Here is a 12,660-nt window from a genome sequence, read left to right as displayed (position 1 = left end):
TTGGACCCTCAAACCCCTGGGAGAGGGGTGAGGACAACATATATTCATTGTGAAGCCAATTAGACCAGATTACATGTGTCCAGCGGACACGTGTGCAAAATGGACAGCTATGTATGCGGCGATATTTTTTTTTGTGGGAACAGTTTACCCTTTTCTTTTTTTTTTCAGGTGAGAGTGGGATGTTGGGGAGGGGTAGTAGGTATATTTAGGGAGGGAGGTGGGGTAGGTTAACAGACAAGACACACAAGGTGCATACAGGGCCGTTATATGACATATGTGGTGGGTAAACAACTTGGACGGGGAGGGGTGTTTGGAAGTCGCAAGCCCATGAGCCCCCAACTGGTAACAGTGGGACTTAGATCCCCACCCATGGGCAATCACCACTGCACCTTCACAACCCCAAAGGTGGCTGTGCTGGGGGCTGTGTAGGAGGGGCAGGCTCACCCTCTAATAGTGCCACTCAGCCCTCAAGCTGGCATAGCCACTCTCGATACTCCAGATCAAGCTCCCTATGCACCACAGACTGGACCTATTAACGGTTGACAGGTTCCCCTCCATGCCCGCTCCGAAGGGGGGGTTAGCCCTATCCCCTGCAGCAGTTCTTCCTGAAGGTGGCACAGGGCCCACGAAGGAGGAGGTCCGAGGCTGGGCCCCAGATGTGCCGGTGCCCAGTGCTATGGCCAGCTGAGGTGGGAAGGTGGGTCCGCTGGGACCGTCCTTCCCATTCGATCTGTGTTGTCACAGGTTTATGGCAGATATGGGTTAGTAACAGTCAACAGCATTCAGGATTAGTTATAACAGCTTGCATAGGTATTCCCATTACCCGACACACTAGATTTAACTCAGTTGCAGAGCAAGCAGAACACATGCATATATGGCACGACAGTAGCCATTACAGGAGCATGCGGGTTCCATTGATGGCAACAGGCCACCAATATGGGTGTATTTTAACATGGCACATGCATAGAAACAAATGTGAATATTTATAAACCATTGGGACATATGTCCCAAAAAAAGTTTGGAGTGTACACATACCAGTTGAGGAGTGCCATTGGGTTATTATGCACATATTGTAGGGCTGAGAGAAAGGGTTCAATTAACTAATGCATCCTTGTAGTTTTAACAACATTCTTAGTCACTGCAGTGATCTTTCCCTTACATGTATTTTTATACTACACAATGGCCAAATATTTGGCCTTATATTGTACACTGGTATGTTTATAGATTATTATATATGTGACCTGTGTCTTACATACAGGCGTGACAGGCTGCAGGTGTTAATGCAACATATGTTGAGAATTGCTGTCATACACTTTGGGTGAGGTACTAGACTGACAGGTTTGTTTTCATATACATTTTCTGACTATTTACACATTTGACTATCAGTTATATGTCATTGACAGCTGCCTACATTTCTTGGATCATCACACTGAATTTTCAGGGGAACGGGGTACCAAGCTGGTGATATGGGCCATGTATCTGGACATGCTGGACACATTGGAACAGTTGTGGGTTATAAGTATGCATACAACCTACAATTTGAACATTCAAGCAAATTCTGTACAGTTGTTGGGTGTAATTATGCATACAGCTTTCTATCTGAACATTGTATCACAGTCTGTACAGTTGTGGGGTATGATTATGCAAACAACTTTGTAGCACTCTCAGGAGTCGAACCCCTACTGTGTGTGACAAAAAATTATTGCTAACATCACAGTGCACTGTGCTATCAGGGAACTGATGTAAAACTTTTGACTGTTTTCTATCTAAGTCTCCCTAAGTAGTATGATACGACTGACCTCTTGGCACTTCCAGCATTGTTATGCAGGACATCATACCCATTTTATCTGCATACCACGGTGTGGGTGACAGCTTAAGATACAACAGAACTATTTATAGTATAGAACAGATCGTAAACATATGAGAGAAGAGTAAACAGAAGCACTCCAGGGGTTATACCTTTATTCACAGAGTATTAACACATTTATTTCTACTGGTACAACACTTTCTAAGGTAGTTATATTCTTTGTTATGACAGTACATGCAGACTGATTACTAACCTGCCTCTTGATGCAGCCTTTGCAGCCTAGCATCATGGACTTGCTGATTCGCAGCCCGTTCATCTGCAGCTGTCAGAGAAATGCATTGTTATTTAGCCATACCAATCCATAGTATACACAAGTTAGGCAATTATTTACTACTTAGTAGAATGTGTAGTTACTCAGTACTGTGGCATTGGCCATCTGCCGAGACTCCTGGATCCACTGTTCCAGGACATCCCCCCTCTGCCGCTTCAGGTCAGCATGGAAGTGCCTGACCTACTCACCAGTCTGGAGGATACCTGTGGCACTGGTGAGGTCACGGGCGAGACTGTCTCAGGCCTTCGTTTTGTACCGCGAGCCCTGGTACTGGCCCTGCAGTAGTCTCTGATCATGGTGTTTTACCAGGAGCCATACTATGAAGTTTGACTCCTGGATATCCCAGCGCTGTGCTCTGAATTGAGTGCTTTCACCCACACCAGCCATTCTGCCTGCAGTAGGAAGCTACAACCAGTTATGAGACATATTCCCACTTGTAGGGTTTAAACATGTCCATTTTCCCACACTTTGCTGTGATTGGCCAGTTTTGAAAAGGCTAAGCTATGGGCACTCCTGCTTACATAAGGCTGGCACTGTTTAAAGAGGTATACCACTATGCAGATTGAATTGGTTTCCCTACACATTGCTTACACTTACTAACATGAGCTGTGCTGCGGTTAGCATTGTTTCATAGTTGATTATCACTATTTGCCATTTGGCAATTATTTATTCTTCATTACAGGTTATATATGTGTCTGGTATCCATGATTCATGTGTACATACACTGTATGGGGACCTGGGGACTTCTACACTTTATTGCAATAACACCTCAAATCTATGCTTACTGCAGTACTCCAGTTCACATATTTATGTTATGTAGCAGGTTATACCACTTCACACTGTACATAGATTCAGTTCACATGTTTGGTTTGATTTTCCTGTGGTAAGGATTAGTTTGCTGATACCTCACTCATATCTATTGCTATGATGGCTTAGTGGTTAACTACTGTGACTGTAGTGTACAGGGTCCTGAGTCTGAGCCTTGAAGAGGCAGTTTATTTTGTTGCTGGGCAGAACATGGGCCATTGGATCCAGAGTGATTAAGGCACTTTAAAGCAGTAATAAGTGGGCTTGCGCAATGGTAAACATTGCTAACCTTTGGTTACAGTTTCTTACACTCAGTTAGCTTCTACATTGCTTAATCTGTGTAGGCAATGCTTACCCCAGAGCAAATGCACTTAAACACGCTTACTACTGCTTATTTGTGCTTATACCTGCTTACTAGTGCCTTATTCATTATGACACTGACACTTCACAAGTGCATTTAATGCAGTACTCCAGTTCACATTTAAATGTTATCATGTAGGTTATACGGCAATAAGTTGTTAAAATATGTTCATATACAGATTTCACATGGAATATTATATGTGCTGCAGTGGGACTCGAACTGGGAATGCCTGCTCATTAGGTGGATGCTCTAACCACTACACTATTGCTGTGTTGCTTCGTTTGCATATATATTCCTTGTTATCCTCTTCAGCCTTTTCAGCTGCTTTAATCGTAGATAAGCAATGGGCAAACCCATACACCTATGGTTAGCTGTACTCGGGGTTTAAAAAAATAAATAAAAGGGTTTCTGTATTTTATTTAAATGTACTGTTGCTGTTTAACACATGGGGACTGTTGGTGGGGATATGCGGACATCTATGAGCGGTCTCATGCATTTAGTTACACATTCTTCTGTTCTACTTTGCAGGGGCGTGTTTATTCTGAGAGCTCTGCTCTCAGACAAGCCCCCTGCACTTGTCCATGCTCCGTGTAGCATTAGGAGTTCAGGAAGCATGCCTTCATTAATATGCATGGTGCGCTGCCGTCCTCCTTTTAAACTGCCACTTCCGTGCAGGACTAGATTAGTCCTGCATGCAAGATTAGTAAATCCGGGGGATTATCTAATCTATTTTGTCAATCAGATAATACATGAGATCTATCATTTCTTGTCTGGGTTTCAAACACGAAAGAGTAATTTGTGAAAAATAAGAAGTCCTTCTCAGCTTACATCATAACATCTTTAAGATTTAAACTACTTGGCCATTTTTGAATGTTCTTGCAGAAGCTGAGATTCTAGGTTCTTTTAAAACACTGGTATTGTTTTTATCTAGGAGACAGCTGAAGTCACTAACAAGTATTAAATTACATTTCTTCTTGGATAAAATAATCTCTAAGTGTTCTTTAAGTAATTTACAACTCTTTGTGGAAACCAATATAAATTAGATATTGTAATAATTACTTTATTATATTCTAAAAATAACAAAGAAAGAAGACCTTTGGAATCAGGATAGTTATAAAGGACTTTAGGTATAACTACATTTTTATTTCCACAAAGCAACTGTTCCTCTTCTTTTTGCTTCAAAGTAGAAAAATAAAACCAATTCATACTTTTTAATAGTAATATGTTTATATCCTTTTCAAAAAGATGATTTTCTTGCAAGAAAACACTTTTTTTAATACATCTGTATTTGAATAAGGATCTTTTTTGTTAGCACTCTTAATGCCATTTACATTTTTAGAAAGTACTTTTAAAGAATTGATATATTTGTACAAGACAGACAAGTTTGTTGTTTGAATAAATGAACTATAGTGTCATTATAATATAGTGCATGTAGACTTAACAACTTAACTAAGATAGAAAGGCCAGACTAATTGCCAAAAAATAATAAAATGCAACTTCAACAAATCCAGAAAGTAATAAAATGAAGTAGTAACAATATTACTAAATTCCTACTCAATGGAAACTATGTTCCTAGTCCTGTTTCTTAACCGAAACTGATTAATCCACCTCCTTAGTAAAACCATAATTTATGTGTGCATCAAATTATCAGTGTCTCTATAGAGTCTAGCTATTTAATATGAAGAAACAATAGAACTTAAAAATAAAACTTAGGGTGGTATTCTTTGACCAGGGCTTTGCATTTTCATAGTAGTGAGCTGGGAAGAGTGGCACTACAAGTTTATGCAAATTCTGGACTTTTAGGGTTACTATAGAAATACAGAGGACTTTTTGTTAATATGCTTTGCTGTTATAAATATGTAAAATGATTAACATATAAGCATTGGGGAGAGAGCTACTACTCTGTCAAGGGGGTTACATGTACACGCATGAGTCTGATTCATAGACATGAATCTATAATAAACTCATTTGAATACAAAGTACATAAATAGCCCTGAAGTTATTCAGAAAGTAACAGTTTTCAGTTAGAATATGGAGATGCGAGGAGAGCTAAGTTGGTGCTTCTGCAAACCTGAACAGTTTTACTGAACGGGTCTTTTGGGTAAATGTTTTGTTTTGATATTTGTGCCTACCTGGAAATATTACTGAAGGAGTCACTTGGGGACATGTTTAATTTTAGTGCTTGTGCATACCTGGAAATATTACTGAAGGAGTCACTTGAGGAAATGTTTAATTTTAGTCCTTGTGCATATCTGGACATTTTATTTAAGGAGTTGCTTAGGGAAATGTTTCATTTTAGTGCTTTTGCATACTTGGACATGTTACTGAAGGGGGGGGGTCACTTGGGTGAATGTTTCATTTTAGTGCTTGTGCATACTATAGCATGTTACTGAAGGGGTCACATGGGTAAATGGTTCATTTCAGTACTTGTGCATACTTGGGCATGTTACTGAAGGGGGTCACTTGGGTGAATGTTTCATTTTAGTGCTTGTGCATACTATAGCATGTTACTGAAGGGGTCACATGGGTAAATGGTTCATTTCAGTGCTTGTGCATACTAGGGCATGTTATTGAAGGGGGTCACTTGCGTGAACGTTTCATTTTAGTGCTTGTGCATACTATAGCATGTTACTGAAGGGGTCACATGGGTAAATGGTTAATTTCAGTGCTTGTGCATACTAGGGCATATTACTGAAGGGGTCACATGGGTAAATGGTTCATTTTAGTGCTTGTGCATACTAGGGCATGTTACTGAAGGGGTCACATGGGTAAATGGTTCATTTCAGTGCTTGTGCATACTAGGGCATGTTACTGAAGGGGTCACATGGGTAAATGGTTCATTTCAGTGCTTGTGCATACTAGGGCATGTTACTGAAGGGGTCACATGGGTAAATGGTTCATTTCAGTGCTTGTGCATACTATAGCATGTTACTGAAGGGGTCACCTGAGTAAATGGTTCATTTCAGTGCTTGTGCATACTAGGGCATGTTACTGAAGGAGTTGCTAGGTGAATGCTTCATTTTGTTGCTTGTGCAAACTAGGCCATGTTATTGAAGGGGTCACTCAGGTGAAAGTTTCATCTTGGTGCTAGTGCATACTAGGAAATGTTATTTATTTATATAATATTTGTTTACCGGGAAAGTCTAACTTGGAACAAAGTCAATTTTGAGTAGATGCCCAGGGAGAAACACTCCAGATGCATGTCTTTGCACATGGTAGGAAACCAGAGGAACAAGAGGAAATCCACACAAATGCAGGGAGGACATGCAGACTCCACACAGAAGGCACTCCAGCTGAGAATCGAACCGGAGAACCTCTTGGTGTGAGGTGACAATGCTACCAGTGCACCACTGTGCCACCCAAACAATGTATCCATGTTGCTGAAGGGGTTGCCAGGGGGACATAGTTCATTTGTGTCAGGGAAGTGCTTGTGCATACTTGGTCAGACTGCAGAAGTGATCGCTAGGCACAATAATTTATTGAGTCATTTTAGTGCTTATGCATACTTAAAACAAACCAATGGAGGGGTCGCTGGGGGAAACAATTCATTTAGGTGACAGGGAAGTGCTTATGCATACTTGGACAAACAAGTTTGTGGATTGCACCTCCAATAAGGCAATGCCTCGCATTTAACAATGGATATATAGGGATGTTAGACTATGAACTGCAAAACTACGTTTTTAGCATAGTATGCTTTACAACATTTCTCATTTGCATGTCATTATTCTTCAGGCCTTGTGCATTAGTGTAAATGGCCTCTATGAATCTTGCCTTTGGTGTCCTCATTTGTAAGCATCAGGAATACCCCTATGACATTTGCACAAGAGAATATGAATGCTGGCCTTAAAATAAAAAAAATATATATGTATGTACATAAAAGTGAAGAACCACATTAAATTACAAAATATGATTCTATATAACTAATCAAATGGAAATTAGCAATGCATTTTGTCTATATACTTCCTGAGCAAATCTTCTGATAATTAAGTTTGTATATGAATAATTTACAGCTAGATCAGAAAAAAAAAAATAAATGAATCAAAGGGTCTGAGGGGTTTGTATAAATTACAGTTGAAAATTCCCTCTAAAAATGAAAAATATCAGACCAAGACTTATAAGAAACATGCAATACATTGCAAATTTTTTATGGGGAATATTCTTACTTCAAAATAAATTAAGACAAACATGGATTCCTAGTCAGCTTTAAAAAAAGTCATGCTAAAGAGCAAAAACATATCCATCTGAAGGAAAACAAATACATTTAGCTTGCTTGTGAATTACAAAGAGCCATACAAGGATCAAATTAACCTCAAATGTAACTAAATTAGTATATTTCTTAAAAGCCAGTTTAGATGTAAAAGTACAATAAATAATCCCATAAGCATATACACATCTTTATCATTATTTATGATATTTATTTATTTATTTATTTATTTTACATTTGTTAACCGGGCTAGTCTAGCTGGATATATGTCCATTTTCAGTAGAGGCCCGGGGAGAAAAGCTCCACACATAAATCAATACAAAGAGACATATTAATAAAAAATTTAAGTACAATAAGTATATACATTTAGTAATAAGAACAACAAATACCTAAGGCACTCACAAAAATTATACTAGGTCAGTAGAAGCATAACATTAAAAAAGCTAATGATTAGCAATTAGTTTTCAATAATCTGTCAAAGAGAAAGAGGTAAAGCAGGAGATTTGAAGGGATTAATGTAGTAATACAAGAGAGGGAAAGAGTGAGAAACAGTAGTCAAGTAAGGAGACGAAGTAGGAAGATGGAAGAGTGGGTAGGGGAGAGAAAAGGAGGAGTGAGTCAGAGCATAAGAGGAGAGCAACAGGGCAAGAAAAAAGAAATAGTGTGTATAGCTAGTAAGCACAGTATATAGTTATAGTAGAGTAGGGGGAGTGAAGAAGGTTAGTCAGGAGTCCTGTAGGAACAAAGCCAGTGGTTTTGGAAGTACAGTTTGATTTTTTGTTTGAAGAGTGGTAAGGAGGAGATTAGAGTGATATCAGTGGGTAGCAGATTCCATGTCCTACCTACAGTATTAGTGAACAGAGTCACCAGCTAAGTTATGGGATTTTACAGATTTGGTCATAAGTTTAGAAGAAGATCGAAGGGAGGTAAGATTGTTTTAAGGGATTAAAAGTTGAGAAAGTATTGGGGTGTTATCCGGTTGGTAAAGTATCTTGTGGGCAATAGTAAGTTGTGAGATCATAAGTCAGTTTTGTAGCTCTAGCCAGCCTAGGAGTTTTAGGTTATGACAGTGATGTGTTCTGAAAGGGTTACTGGTGGCAAAGCGAGCAATGCTATTGTAACAAGTTGCTAGTTTATTTAGGTTAGCCTTTTTAAGGTTAGTGAAAATAGGTGAGGCGTAAAAGAGAGTAGATATCAGATGGGAGTGGGCGATAGTAGCTCTGGTAGAAGGTGTAAGAAATGGTTTAATACAGTATAATGAACCTATTTTTTTGTTAACTGTTTTGATGATGTTATTGATGTGTTGATCAAAAGTGAGATTGTTATCAATGGTTATTCCTAGCAGTTTAGTTGTCGTATCAGGAGAGATGACAGTGGTGTCATTAGACAAGATGTTGAAGTTTAATGGGGAGGCTCTAGTGGTAGGAGTGAAAAGGAGAAGTTTAGTTTTTTTAGCATTGAGGAGGAGGTACCGTCTAGTAAACCAAGTTTCTACAGTGTTGAAGGCAGTTTGAGTTAGAGAGAGTAGCTCTGAAGAGGTAGATGCTGAACTGAGATATTATGTATATATAGTAACAAAGGAAGGTACTATTGTCTTTTTATTAATTAATAATAAAATACTTTCCTCTATCCAATGAGAATTCAGTATTATATTTCAACTAAGTAGATCTAAAATGATATTGCATATTAAATACCATTAAAAACTATTAAAGTGACTAAATAAATAAAATTAAACTTATGTGTAAGACGTTTTGGTACTTGCAGCTGATATATATATATATATAGACTGTTAACAGCAGTAAATTATCCTATATTTATTAACAAAAAAAGACATTCTGTTATTAACTTAAACACACAGAAATAGGTCAATGGCAGCTGCAAAGGTTTAAAACCTATTCCTTTTCTGCCGACCTCAAATAATAAATGCTACTACTCAGCTCCTCCCACATATCACATACCTTCAATCTCTCTGCAGTCAGAGTAGAAAATGTGCAGCAATATTTCCTGATTTGCCCTAAATACTTATTTATTAAACAAATTTAAAGTCCAATAAATGTAAATGAAACCTAATTTAAGATAAAACAAATTACAAAAAAGAGAAAGGAAAAAAATAAGTTTAGAATTTCAAACTAATCTCAGAGCAGCAGGTCAGAGATAAGACCAACATAGTAAAACCTTTTTCTTTGTTAATAAACCTAAAGTAGAAATCCAACTTCTGTGCATTTCCCACAGATCACCGTGGCATAGACCACACAGCATTGTCCATAGATATCCCTGCATGCATCATTTATACTATTTGTGTTTTTTACAATAAAGGAAACATTAAACTGAATGTCATGCTCCATAGTTCTTGACCAGATGCCATCTCTTTACTTGCACAGACATATGCTTTGCATGAGCCTGCCACATGTGGTTCCTTACTACTGCTGTCAACTGGTCATCTCTAGTCATACTAGGGATGGAACTGGGAGCTGCAATGAAAGACTTCTCCAACAGAATGGTACATGAGCATGTTATGCAAAATGCAACTTGAAGTAAATATCATGCATGCAATAGCTGAGTCATACTGGAAGACATCTCAGACTCATTCAGGCACCTGAAATGGCTCATCAGGAGGATGACAACCTTCTCAATTAAATAACGGGCATGGACAGAGATGTGTAATAGCTTTCTTCTGTAGCTCTACTTGGAATTCTTACTGGTGTCATCAGACATGGTGCCAGTGGATAGCCAGCATCACCTGAAAAAGAAGACAGAAAAGGGAGGTGGACAAAACAAAGAAAGAGTGTTTTAGTTTTCAACATTACAGTTTACCATGAATAAGTTCTTAAATGCAGTATAAAAAAAACATATTTTTCCACTTACCAACAGTATGTCCACTGTGCTTCTTACCATGCACTAAGAGGAGCTAGAGTGAGCTATTTTGTCAGATTTAGGAATCATGTATACTGACAGAGTGCTGGGCAGAGATTTTGGTGATTCATCCCTATGCATTACACACTACCTGTCAAGTGATGGAATTGTAGTAGCCCTTTCTATTTTAGTGAAATTCCATCTGTGAAGCAGAAGGGACCCTAATTGCAAAGTGGGTGTAGTCTATTGCAATGAGTACCTCAGGTAAATGTTCAACCCCATAGAAAGCAAACATAGTCCTGGCTTGATCCTGAGATGACACTGGGAAATAGATGTACTGATCCACATGTTATAAGCATACATCCATTAACTCCTACAATTTCCTCAAGGTAGAAGCCTGTGAGATTCTGTGAGATTCTCAGCATGTCTCCAGTCTCCATGACTCTAGTCTATATCTGTAAGTATAGTGAGGAATCTACATACCTTAGTGTCCAGAAGGATAGGAAGTCTATGCATTCCTCCAGTGGTGCCCCATGGAGTTCACACATACCTACTAAGACCCTTATAATGTCCCTATCCACTCTGAACCTGTCAAGTATCTTCTGAGTATCAAAGTTATATTTAGTTATATGTTGCCTATGTCTCCCACCTTCTTGGTTGGCTAGCACTGCTGGGCATAAGTTGTTTTAGCTAAGCCAAGACATGCAACTCACATCTAGAAATAGCAAGGCTAGCAGCAAGTGAAATAATTTTCACAGATTGCAATGCAGATAGGATTGGCGGGACTCTGATTAATATAACATGTCTGCAGACAGCATGGAAAAGCAAAACATTTCACTATGGGAAGCAAACAGGTAACACAATGTTACATTATTATATGCTTAGTTACGTTGTATCTTATTTACTCCTCATTATCACTTAATTTGCTTAAACATATTTGTGGTCATCACCTGTTACTGTATGAATCAAGGTTAAGTTCTGCCAATTCACAGACAGCACAAATAGCCATAACACACCTATGTAATTACTATGAATACCACTCCTTAATTCCTCCATAAATTATTTAATTAAAAAAAAACAGGCAAGTCACTCTTTGCATATAGAAGAAGACAATGACAGTCATCAGTAATAAATATTGAATATACAAACCTAAAAAAGCAAATAAAAACAAAATAAAGATAAAGTAAAACAAAACCATTTAAATATTGAATTAATCTGTTAAAACAAGTATGACAAACCAACATCACCTCATAAAACAAATAAAGAGAACTATATCACTAATGACCAGAGCACCATTATGTCAAAAGGAAATATTCCAAGTACTGTTCATACCAATCATGTTTTCCAGTTCATTAGCCAACTTACCAAATATTTCTTATTATAGAATATATTAAGAAATATACATTACCCATGATCTACCTTCCCACACCAAGAGAAAAAACAAAATAGACAAACTATAAAATGAATATTACTAAATAATGCATTTTGTCTAACATTTACAAAGTAGGTATCTAAGCATAAAACACATATCATGCTAGTTATGATATAAGCATAAAAATTATGGATTTAATCAGACAAGTAAAATACAAAAGATTGATATCTAAACATTTCTATGACATATAGTTCTAAACAAAAGAAATTCACATAGATATAACAGAGTATTTACAAACTATCAAAATGTATAACCACAAAGCAGAAACTACAATCTGCCTGTCATCAACAATGTAGGGCACAACAACAAACAAATAAAAAAAATATGAGCTTTTACTTTAAACCAAAGGTTTCAAGTTTCACTATTGACACTACAAAGTAAGATAAAGACTTTGGTTTCTTGACATGAAGTTTAACAGCAAAAATATTAAACAGAACTGGTTAATAAATGCAATCTGCACATTACTTATGTTTTGTGTTTGTACAGTTGTGTGTATCCTTGCTTAGTTGATACTATATTCCAAAGATAAATATATGAATGTTAGCTAATGTCATTGCATAAAAAGAAACATACCACAAAAACAACATAACATTTTAGGTTGTTCCGTTTCAAAGGGTTAAGTAAACCAGATGAAACATTTATTAAAGTGCATGAAACCCAGAAACCTGTACACTGTAACATGAAAGAAAGCTTAAACATTTCATTGTGTTACACTTCTCTCATTCTAATCATTTTTATATAATTTAATACTCTTTTCTATCATTCTTATATCTTCTATTTATATTCTGCAAGCACTGAATTAATCAAATAAAAATGCTAACAGACGAGAAGAAGACAAATAGTTCCCTAAAGGCAAAGCTTTGCT

This window comes from Protopterus annectens, chromosome 10.part0 (genome assembly GCF_019279795.1).
Source record: "Protopterus annectens isolate FY-2018-M chromosome 10.part0, PAN1.0, whole genome shotgun sequence".
Lineage (NCBI taxonomy): Eukaryota > Metazoa > Chordata > Ceratodontiformes > Protopteridae > Protopterus > Protopterus annectens.
This window is presented reverse-complemented; position numbering follows the sequence as displayed.